The 11,861-nt window shown below is 46.3% G+C and overlaps 1 long non-coding RNA gene across 1 annotated transcript in view; it reads right to left on the bottom strand.

Moving 5' to 3' along the window:
- Positions 1–317: 317 nt before the first annotated feature.
- Positions 318–11,861, bottom strand: part of LOC311426448 — a 56,669-nt gene continuing 45,125 nt past the window's right edge. The window contains exon 2 of the long non-coding RNA XR_014686766.1: positions 318–1,556. This is a non-coding gene — a long non-coding RNA (uncharacterized lncRNA). The remainder of the gene's footprint in view (positions 1,557–11,861) is intronic.

Genomic DNA, 11,861 nt, shown 5'->3' with positions numbered 1-11,861 from the left:
TTTCTCACGGGGGCTGCCACTGCACTTTCCCACCCCCCTACTCACAGCCCCCGAACCTTGCCATCAAACCCAGTACACTGGGGAACAGCTACGTCATTACTGACTTGTAAAGTATCAGGGATTAAATTAACTAATGAAACCCTAAAAAGTGATGGGGTGTTGTGGTTCCGCTCGAGTGGGCAGCCGAGCTCCACCACAGCTGCTCTCTCACTCCCCCTCCTCAAAGAGGAATGGGGTGAAAATATGTGAAAAGGGCTCAAGGGTTGAGATAAGGACAAGAAAATCACGCAATAATTATTGTAACGGGCAAAACAGACTCGGCATAAGGAGATAGTAAGATTTATTGCCTATTACTAACAAGCGAGAGAAGTGAGAAAACAAAGGAAAAAGCAAACCAAAAGCACCTTCCCCCCCATCCACCCTCTTCCACCTCCTCCCCCCGAGCAGCGCAGGGGAACAGGGGAATGGGGGTTATGGACAGTCTACAGCACTTCTTCTCTGCCGCTCCTTCTTGGTCACTCTCGTCCCCTGTGCTGTGGGGTCCCTCCCACGGGATGCAGTCCTTGATGAACTGATCCGGCGTGGGCTTCCCACAGGCAGCAGCTCTTCCAGAACTGCTCCAGATATGGGTCCGTACCACGGGGTCCATCCCTCAGGAGAAAACTGCTCCAACCTGGCTCCCCTACGGGCAGCAGCTCCTGCCAGGTCACCTGCTCCTGCGTGGGCTCCTCTCCACGGGCTACAGGTCTGGCCCGGAATCTGCTCCGGCAGGGGTCTTCCACAGGCCGCAGCCTCCGTCGGTGCAGGGCCACCTGCTCCACCGTGGTCTCCTCCACGGGCTGCAGCATGGAACCCTGCTCCACCGTGGTACTCCATGGGCTGCAGGGGGACATCCTGCTTCACCATGGTCCTCACCACAGGCCGCAGGGGACTTCTGCTCCAGCGCCTGGAGCACCTCTCCCCCTCCCTCTACACTGACCTTGGTGCTGTTGCTCACTCCCTTGACTCTCCCGGCTGCTGTGTGGCGCAGCGTTTTTTTCCCTGTCTTAAATATGCTCTCACAGAGGCGCAAAACAACATCGCTTATTGGCTCGGATCTGGAAAACAATGGGGCCCTTCCCAAACATGGGGCAGCTTCTAGATCTTTCTCACAGAAACCACCCCTACGGCTCCCTGCTACCAAAACCTTGCCACGTAAACCCACTACATTCCACCCCTCGCCTCTGTTAAAAGCATATTTAAGATTACTCATAATATACTCTTACTTTACAATTATCACAACAACCTTCACAAAATTCACTTAAATCAAAACGAAAAAGAATTCACCACACCAAAATAAACATAACATCATCACAGCACGGACAAGGTGGACATTTTACATACACACCACCCCTCGTCCCTTCACCACACTAACATCTCACAGTTACTGCTTTCTTAAATTCTTCACAACTTATACATTCCTAACAATCATCCTGCACATATTTTTGCCCGTTACTTCTACTAACTATCATCCTTATCTCAAATTCCTTGAGCCCCACGTTGGGCGCCAAAAAGGACTGTGGTGGTTTTACTCAGGTGGGCAGCCGAGCTCCACCACAACCGCTCTCTCACTCCCCCTCTCCTCAAAGAGGAAGGGGGAGAAAATACAACACAGAGAACTCGAGGTTTGAGATAAGAAAGGTTTAATTAAAGGGAAAGGGAATGGGAGGGGAAAAAAAAACAGAGACAAAAGAAGCAATCAGTCCGCGTGGAAGCACAGAGAGAGGAAAAATTATTCTCTACTTCCCATCAGCGAGCGGTGTTCGGCCACGTCCTGGGAAGCAGGGCCTCAAAACGCGTAGTGGTTGTTCAGGAGGAACAGCCCCCTCCCCCACGAGAGCCCCCCCTTTTATTGCTGAGTGTGACATCAGGTGTTATGGAATATCCCTTTGGTTGGTTTAGGTCAGCTGCCCCAGCAATGTCCCCTCCCCATCACTTGCCCACCCCCAGTCTGCTGGCTCTTGGGGGCTTGGAAGGAGTCCTGATGCTGTGCCAGCACTATGCAGCAATAGACACAACGCTGGAGTGATATCAGTGCTGTTCCAGCTACGAGTGCAGAGTACAGCACTGTGTGGGCTGCTGCAGGGAAAAGGTGACTCCAGCTCAGACAGACCCAACACAGATGTTGTGCTAAGAAAGTATGTCTGTGTAGGAATATACACTTTAGGGAAGCACGTATGTAGAGGATGTACCATATGTCAAAAGGTAAATAAAAAGGTCTTCTGTAACCCATCTAGAGGGGGACGGGAGCCAGGGGTTTGACCTTTCCAAAGTATACAGGTAAACTTTACTGAGTTACTTGTTTGTCCTAATTGACCACGTGACTGGATGGGTGTAAGCTTTACTGCAAGGGTTAAATCAGGCCTTAGAGATTGAGTGGGATTTTCACAGCCCCTGGCACCCCTCCTCTTCTGGGAAGGTGGAGCAAATGAATCAGACATTAAAGAAGCAATTAACTAAACTAGTGTTAGAAACCCAACTTCCTTGGGTAAAATGCTTACTCCTATAGGTTTAAACAGCACCAAGAAAGGATATAGGAATTTCACCATATGAGATGCTGTTCAGATTGCCCTATCTGGGCAGAAGGGATGAGATACCACAATTCAAAACAAGAGAGTTTTCTTAAGAACTGTATTCTGGGGTTGTCCTCTTCTTTGTCATCTCTCAGGACCTGTGGGTTGTTGGCTCAAACCCCACCTTTGGAATTCCCCATTCACCACCATCACCCAGGAAACGGGGTCCTGATTTGGACCTGGAAAGAGTCAACTCCGGCCTGAATGGGAAGGACAATTACTGACCACTGAAACAGCCGTAAGAACTGCGGAAAAAGGTTGGACTCACTATACTCCAGTGAAGGCATCTGTCGACGCTAGTACCTGGGAAGCTGTTCCTACAAAAGACTTGTTGGAAGTTGAAATTGAAGAGAAAAATCTCATAGTGGACTCTGAGCAGGATAAGAGCTTACAATTGTAAACTAACCCTTTATTTTCACAGGTAACTAACGAGTGTGACTTGTGATTGAGAGAAAGGACAGACCTATAGCGAACTGCAGTGCTCCCGAGGGGGGGGTTGTTATAGTAGTAGTGTACATCTTATTTTTGTATCGATAATTATTTGGAAACCTAAGGTTTAAAAATAATGACAGGGAAAAATCGATTACTAATTTTGTTTTTAGTGATTCTAGGCCTCAGAGAAGGCCTTGTTCAATTGGTAACTTGGAAAAGGCATGACCAGATAATAGCAAAAACGGGATACCCCATCAAAATATGGGTGACTGTGACAGAGGGTTACGTACCACAAGCTGTCACGTTTGATGCTTGTGAGATGTTAGCTTGTGGAGATTTAAATGCCCAATGACAATTGAGCAGAAAGAACAAATAACTGGTTGAGACCCAACAGCCAGATTGAGAATAGCTGTATGGAAACAATCCTCTATTGCCATCAGAGAAAGGGAGAAACTCAAGGAGAAAACAGGAGAGAAAACAGGAGGCCCTCTGAAATGTGGCAGTTCAAACATTTGAGATTCAAACAGGGTATGGGGATGTGAATGCCTGGATAGAATGGGTCAAATATACTGTCCAGAGTCTCAACCGTAGCTACTGCTATGCTTTTGCCTCGGGATGACCGATTGCCCAGATAGTGCCCTTCCCATGGGGGTGGACCAAAGACTCCCAAGGGATGCGATGTATGATTGCATTGTACCAAGAAAAGACTGCCTGGGGAAACAAGGCCTGTAAGTCTCTCTTTGCTGTTTCTTGCATGATAACAATATCAGGGTTCCCCCTGCATTCTCTACAGCTATAGGTAACCATACAGCTTGCCTCTCACGGCAGGGTGTGAGTGCTACCTGGCATCTGGGAGAATTTGCCTTGTGCTACCAAGGATTTGATGGGAAACTGCTCAAGACTTGAGATCCCCAGGGCAGATCTCTGGTGGTATGGTGGAGGGAAGATCTTACGGTCCACCCTACCATATAATTGGAGAGGCACTTGTGCGCTTGTTCGATTATCTATACCCTTCACCCTGGCATTTGAAAGAGAAACATCACAAATACCCAGAAGAAGTTAAAGAAGCTTAGGAGTATCATTCGATGACAGAGTATACGTAGATTCTATTGGGGTGCCTAGAGGAGTTTCCGATGAACAGAAAGACAGGAATCAAATTGCTGCAGGGTTTGAGTCACTGTTCTGGTGGGTAACGATCAATAAGAATGTGGATTGGATTAATTATATTTATTCTAATCAGCAGAGAGTCATAAATTATACAAGGGATGCGATGAGAGGAATTGCCGAACAACTAGATGCCACCAGCAAAATGGCTTGGGAAAGCAGGATAGCATTAGATATGATGTTCATGGAGAAAGGGTGGTGTATGCGTGATGCTGGGCAACCGTTGTTGTACTTTTATCCCTAACAATACTGCCCCGGATGGCACAGTAACAAGAGCATTGCAAGGGCTTGCCACCCTTGCCAATGAATTGGCAGAAAATTCGGGAGCAGACGCTTCCATCACAGGATGGTTGAAATCTTGGTTTGGTAAATGGAAAGGGATATTATGTCCATATTTACATCCTTGATTGTAGTAGCAGGAGTTTTGACAGCTATTGGCTGTTGCATTATGCCCTGTGTAAGGGGACTTGTCCAGCGGTTAATTGAAACCGCATTATTGAAACAAATGACCATAGATCCACCACCCTACTCAGATAAACTGATGATATTAGAGGAAATGGAGAGCAAAGAAAGTGAAGAAGAGGTAGATATTTCCCAAATTACACTTAAAATAAATAAATAAATAAAAATAAAAAGAGTTTTTGCAAAAATCAACAGTTTATTAAAAAAAAGAAAAGAGGGGAATTGTGGGAATAGAAATGTTGTTTTTGCAGAGTTACATTGTTTAGAAGGAGGGAATGTGGTACTGAGATATGCTTACAGTGATAAGAAAGTTTAGCAGGCGACCTTGTAAAATGCAGACAATCAGACTCCTTAGGACAATTAGGTGAAAATCACAGTGTCAAGTCAAGTCAGATAAGTGAAGAAACATTACCACTTCAAGCAGTAAAAATGTCAAAAGAAATTTGAAATTTAACAGGCCGGCAACTGAAGGCCATGCATTGTTTGTGAAGCATCAGATAGATTGTGAACCTGGATTACCCACTCAGTGGGGAAACAGGGGAGGGTCCTGCCATCAAAAGGTATATAAACTGTGTTTTGGAACTAGTAGATGCGCTCTCTCCTGCTTGTGGGGCGCCCGCCATTGCAATCGCGAATAAATTACTACTTCACTGAGATCCTCGCCTGAGCCTAAGTTATTGGCTACGGAGTGTTTCTCACATCATGAAGATAGGTTCGGCCAAACTCAGCAAACTGCTCAGAGAAGCTCGTCGCTGGAAATAGGCGCACTGGAGCTGGAGAGAAGCTTGAGCTGAGAGAAGCGGACCCGTGCACACAACTGCCTCTCACTGGTAAGCAGTTGCACATTATGGGGAATCATACGTCCTTAGGAACAAAGACTGTCCTGGTAACTTTACAGCTTATTCTCCTTATTAACAATCGGACAGTTTATGAGCCTGAAGTATGGGACCAAACTGAGGTCAGGGTGTGGGACTCTGCAACTAAAAATGCCAAGTTTGCAGTGGGATTGCTTGGCACCTGGCGAGCAGTCTCTGAGGCCTTAAAGAACCATGTGGGACCACAGTCAGAAGCATGTGGTTTTCCAGATAGTGAGGGAGCTGTGGGCTCCTTTACTGATCTGACTGCAACGCCATGGGCCAACTTAAAGTGAGACATATTGTTCACACGACTAACCCTGGAATTATGGAAAATGGAGGCTGTTGTTTGTAATCAGGAAAATGGAGACTGTTAAGTTACGGAACTTAAAGGATTGTTTGTTACCTATCCTGATTGTATGTATGTATAGGCATACTCAGGTTATTATATAAAGCAATGTTCTGTATACATGTATTTAGAAAGTTTGATGCGTGTGTGTGCATGTTGGTGGAGCGTAGACTCCCCGCACACCCAGCGCTGTTTACTTGCCTTTTATACCTTTTATAGCTTTTATACCTTTTAGAAATATTTGTTTTATAAATATTACAAAATTCAGATTGACTTGAGACCTCATTTATAACAGTGTTAAAAGTTAGTGTTAGAAAAAAAGAAGAGCATGAGGGAGAAAGAAGAAATTTGAAACCTAGAAGAGGCAGTCGATAGGCTGTGCTCCTTCTCCTCCACCAAGACAGGGACACCTTTTTGGTAAGTTCTGCACCTTCACCCTTTGGTGAGGAATACCTGTGTTATATATGGAGTGGTAATTCGTGTCGAGAAAATGGTTGATATTAATAAAGAAGGAGGAGATTTGGGAATGTGGCCATGGGGGTTGGAAAGCCCCATGGTTGAGATAACATTAGACTCTTAAGGATGAGGCCATCAGGAATGTAAAAGAGTATAGATGGAACAAAGAAGGGTGATTCAGGAGACTCTATGCAGTCTCTGGTTGTTTGTTCTCCAGCTGGTTCTCTTGTTCTCCAGCCATTAAGACATGGAGGTTTCTGTGTGTTTGCTGTTGTTGTTACATTCAAAGTTGTTTGACCAATGAAAAGTTGTTTTGAAAAGAACTGCTGTGGAGAGAAGGGTATAAGAGGGGAGCCTGCCCTCAAGATAAAAAAGGCAGCATGATGAAGTTACATCAATAAAGAAGCAGGAAAAAGAAGTGAAGAGGAACAGGCTGGCAGAATGGAGACCAGGACGGGCTCGAGCTGAGAGAAGCGGACCCATGCACACAACTGCCTCTCGCTGGTAAGCAGCTGTGCATTATGGGGAATCATACGTCCTTAGGAACAAAGACTGTCCTGGTAACCTTACAGCTTATTCTCCTTATTAACTTTACAGCTTATCTTCCTTCACCGTTGTCACCGCCAAGCCCTCGGCCGCCGTCGTCGTCGTCATCCTCGGAGACCTTCAGCCTTCATCGTTGCCCACAGGGAGCCCCTGGCTTTGGAGCCCTCTCTGGAGCAGCCTTCGGCCTCATCATCCTCATCTTCAGCCATCAGGTGGCCCCCAGAGCCCCCTCGTTCCTCCAAAACCTTCATCCCTCACCAGCATCATCATCATCATCGCCATTGGCACCGTCACCCGAAGGCCTGCGTCACCGCCAAGCCACCGGCCCCTCCGTGTCCCCCTCGTTGTCCCCGCATCCCCCCCTCACCGGGGGGGGGTGACGGCACCACTAAATTATTGCAGCCCCCCCCTGGGCAACCAATTTGCCCCCTTCTTTCCCCAAAACCACTGCCCAGGCTGCAGGGGGTTTCCAGGGCGGCCCCGTCCCCGCCGTGTCCCTGGCTGAGGGCTCTCCTGTCCCCTCCGTGTCCCTTTTCCCCCCGAATCCATCCCATTTTTTTCTTTTCTTTTTTTTTTTTTTTTTAAACCCTTTTTAAGCTTTTCTTTTTTTTTCATATTGAAAAGCCACCCCTGGGCGAGGAATAAACCCGGGATGTATTTTTTTTTTAAAAAAAAAAAAAAAAAAAAAAAAAGCTGTAGCGAGGTGGGGGTTGGTCTGTTCTCCCACGTGCCTGGTGACAGGACGAGGGGGAATGGGCTTAAGTTGCACCAGGGGAGTTTTAGGTTAGATGTTAGGAAGAACTTCTTTACTGAAAGGTTTGTTAGGCATTGGAACAGGCTGCCCAGGGAAGTGGTGGTCACCACCCCTGGAAGTCTTCAAAAGACGTTTAGATGTAGAGCTTAGGGATATGGTTTAGTGGGGACTGCTAGCATTAGGTCAGAGGTTGGACTCGATGATCTTGAGGTTTCTTCCAACCTAGAAATTCTGTGATTCTGTGTGATTAACAATTGGACAGTTTATGATCCTGAAGTATGGGACCAAACTGAGGTCAAGGTGTGGGACTCTGCAACTAAAAATGCCAAGTTTGCAGTGGGATTGCTCGGCACCTGGCGAGCAGTCTCTGAGGCCTTAAAGAACCATGTGGGACCACAGTCAGAAGCATGTGGTTTTCCAGATAGTGAGGGAGCTGTGGGCCCCTTTACTGATCTGACTGCAACGCCATGGGCCCCTCTGCTGCTACAGCCATCGAAGGCTTTTGCTGTTACGCCCCCTGCTGACCTGGACGTGACTTTTGACCCAGGCCTATTGGCCTTGAAAAGGAGATGGATATGCTTTTCTTCGATCCCGGAAGAACGGGATACATAAGGCCTGAAGACCGAGTTGCTTGACAACTTAAAGCGAGACATATTGTTCAAAAGGAACTTAAAGGATTGTTCGTTACCTTTCCGGATTGTACATATGTATAGGCATACTTGTGTTTAGTATGTAAAGCAATGTTCTGTATATTTAAAATGTTTGATGTTCGTGTGTGCATGTTGGTGGAGTGTAGACTCCCTGCACACCCAGCGCTGTTTACTTGCCTTTTATACCTTTTAGAAATATTTGTTTTATAAATATTACATAATTCAGATTGAGTTGAGACCTCATTTATAACACCTGAGATAGCATTTCACAGAATCACAGAATATTGGGGATTGGAAGGGACCTTAAAAGATCATCTAGTCCAATCCCCCTGCCAGAGCAGGAACACCTAAATCATGTCACACAGGAATGTGTCCAGGTAGGTTTTGAAAGAAAGGTGACTCCACAACCCCCTGGGCAGCCTGTTCCAGTGTTCTGTCACCCTCACTATAAAAAAGTTGTCTCATATTTAAGCAGAACCTCCAATGTTCCAGCTTGCACCCATTGCCCCTTGTTTTGTCATTGGGTGTAACCAAGAATAGCCTGACTCCATCCTGGAGCTGGATTGTTTCAAGCAGTTTCCTGTCCCTCTTGAACTGAGGGGCCCAGAACTGGATGTAATATTCTAGATGTGGTCTCACTAGGGCAGAGTAGAGGGGGAGGAGAACTTCTCTCGACCTACTAACCACACCCCTTCTGATACACCCCAGGATGCTATTAGCCTTCTTGGCCACAAGGGCACAGTGCTGGCTCGTGGTCATCTGGCTGTCCACCAGGACCTCCAGGTCCCCTTCACTGCTTTCCAGCAGGGCAGTCCCCAACCTGTACTGGTGTCTGGGGTTGTTCTTGTCCAGATGCAGGACTATACACTTGCCCTTGTTATATTTCATTAAATTTCTCCCTGCCCATATATCATATATTAGTACTATTGCAGTAAGTGTATTTATCAATGGCAATTCTGAATCTGTTATGTCTGTTGCCTAATTTAATAAGATCAACTCTGAGAAACTGTCTCAGTGAAAGCCCTTAACAGGGCTCTGAAACAGACAAATATTCGACTCCAATCAGTCCTCTTTAACACGACAGTAAATTTGGAGTAGTCAGCAGGATTGCCACAGATAAACTGATGCAAAAATATAGGTGTGCACCATTCAAAGCAGGAATAGAATGGGCACAAATTTTTTGGAAACATGAGGACAAAGTGATAGAGTGGATAGAACAATGTAGAAGTGAGCAAAAATTCTGGAAATGTAAAGGCAAAGAAATTGCTTGTGCAGTATCAGGGGCTTGCTTATCTTGCATGAAAAAGGAAAATAAAGAATCCCCTCCCCCTAAAAGAATTGCAGATGTAGAATATGCTGCATTAAAATCATAAAATGAAGAGCTGAAAACATCACTGGCCTTTAAAAAGGAAAACTGAGAGAAGCTAGGGACAGAAAATAGGGAACTGTCCTGGTATCAATTAGGACAGATAATTGTCCTGTAAGAAATGGTAGAGTGCTATGTTTTGGCTTAGGATGAGAAGAGTGCTGATAACACCCCTATGTTTTAATTGTTGCAGAGTAGTGCTTACACCAAGCCAAGGACATCTCAGCTTCTTGCTCTGTCTTGCCAACGGGCAGGCTAGGGGTGCAGCAGGAGCTGGGAGGGGACAGACCCAGGACAGGTGATCCAAACTAGCCAAAGGGGTATTCCATACCATCTGACGTCATGCTGAACAATATGTAGGGGTGGTTAGCTGGGGTGGGGGTGCTGGCTTCTCGGGGATAGGCTGGGCATCAGTCAGCGGGTGGTGAGCAATTGCATTGTGCATCACTTGTTTTGTACACATTATTAGTAGTAGTACTATTATCATCATTATTGTTATTATTATTATTATTTTCCTGTCTTAATAAGCTGTCTTTATCTCAACTCACAGGCTTCACTTTCCCATTTCTCTCCCCCATCCCAGAGAGGGAGGGGGGAGGGTGAGCGAACAGCTGTGTGGTGTTTAGCTGCTGGCTAGGTTAAACAATAACAGTCCTTTTTGGCGCCCAACGTGGGGCTCAAAAGGGTTGAGATAATGGCAGATCTGACCAGAGTGTGTTAAACTAAAATTGGTATAAGTATTAGACCTGCTTAATAGTTACTTGTCATAATGCTGATTGCTTTAATCTCAAGTCTGCTGTGCCTGTTTTCCAAATTGAGTATTATAACTCGTTATTTTCCGTATGTGCTCTCTGTCATGTTGTTTATTCTCTCCAGGCCCTAGTTTAAGATCATTATGGTACTGTGTGTTGTAACAGTGGCTTATAAGAATGAAATTTCTGGTCATGACTCTAACTTGGTATTTGTACTCAGCAATGTTGTCGACTCTATACTTTGGAAATCGTATCTCGGAAACTATTAGCAATTCTACCTATTGCCTTTTTTCATCAGGGAGCCAGTCCGTGGAGGGGAAAGGGGAAGATATTTTTTCTTACTAGTTCACTCTCCCTTTCTCCTTCACCGCCCTCTTATCCTCCGAGCTTGTTACAATAGCTCTCCAAGATGTTGAATATCCTTGGGATACCCAGACCAGCATGGTCTTGTTGTTCTGCCTCCTGAATGCGCTTCAGGTTTTGCTTAAAGTTAAACAACTGCTTAGGAAGCTCATCCGGAGATCTGTCCTGAGGCAGGATAGTTGTGGGTGGCAGGGAGTATGGGAGGATATGGGCAGGCATCTAGAGCAGTTGGCACCCCCAGTGTTTTGGAAATTCACCCCTGAACAACTGCAAAATCCTCAAAAACTGGCAGAATGCTTGAGAAAAAGGTGTCACGATTCTGGCAGTTCCAAAGTAACACAAATCATTGTAACGTGTTGGGGCCTGGCTCATGCCTATCGAGCTGCAATTGATGCTACTATCAACTTAGTGACAGATCCTGCGGCCACTCCAAATCCTACGATGGACCCTGCAGCTGCTCCAGTTTCTGCAGCGGCTCCAGTTCCAACTCCTGCAGCCGCTCTAGTCCCTGTGGCTGGGTCAGAGAAACGAGCTGTAGCAATGCAAGTTGACCCTGCAGAGTGTATTCCAACCCCTGTGGCAGACCCTGTAGCTGGATCAGAGAAACAAGCTGTAGCAGTGCAAGTTGCCCCTGTAGACAAGGTGGAAAAATGGTATAGAGATTCAGGTCGTTTAAAATGCAGAGAGTCTTCTGCTAAGTCTAGGTATAGAGATGATGATGCTGGGCCATCAGGGATTCAGGAGGAGGAAGATGAGGATGCCGAAAAATCAACAGTAACTACCTGAAACCTATACCAGCATGAACTACAAGATGTGCGAAAAGATTTTGGTCGCTGCATAGGTGAGCAGCTTGTCACCTGGCTGCTCCAGTGCTGGGACACTGGAGCCAATTGTGTGGAATTAGACGGCAGGGAAGCCAGGCGGCTGGGATCCCTTGCTAGAGACGCAGGCATTGACAAAGCAGTTGGAGATGGAGCACAATCTCACAGCCTCTGGAGGCGTCTCCTCTAAGCTGTGAGGGAAAGGTATCCCTTCAAGGAAGAACTTTTATGTCTACCAGGCAAGTGGACCACTATATGGAGAAGGGAATCCAGTACCTGA

This window comes from Aythya ferina (assembly GCF_964211825.1).
Source record: "Aythya ferina genome assembly, chromosome: W".
Lineage (NCBI taxonomy): Eukaryota > Metazoa > Chordata > Aves > Anseriformes > Anatidae > Aythya > Aythya ferina.
This window is presented reverse-complemented; position numbering and strand designations above follow the sequence as displayed.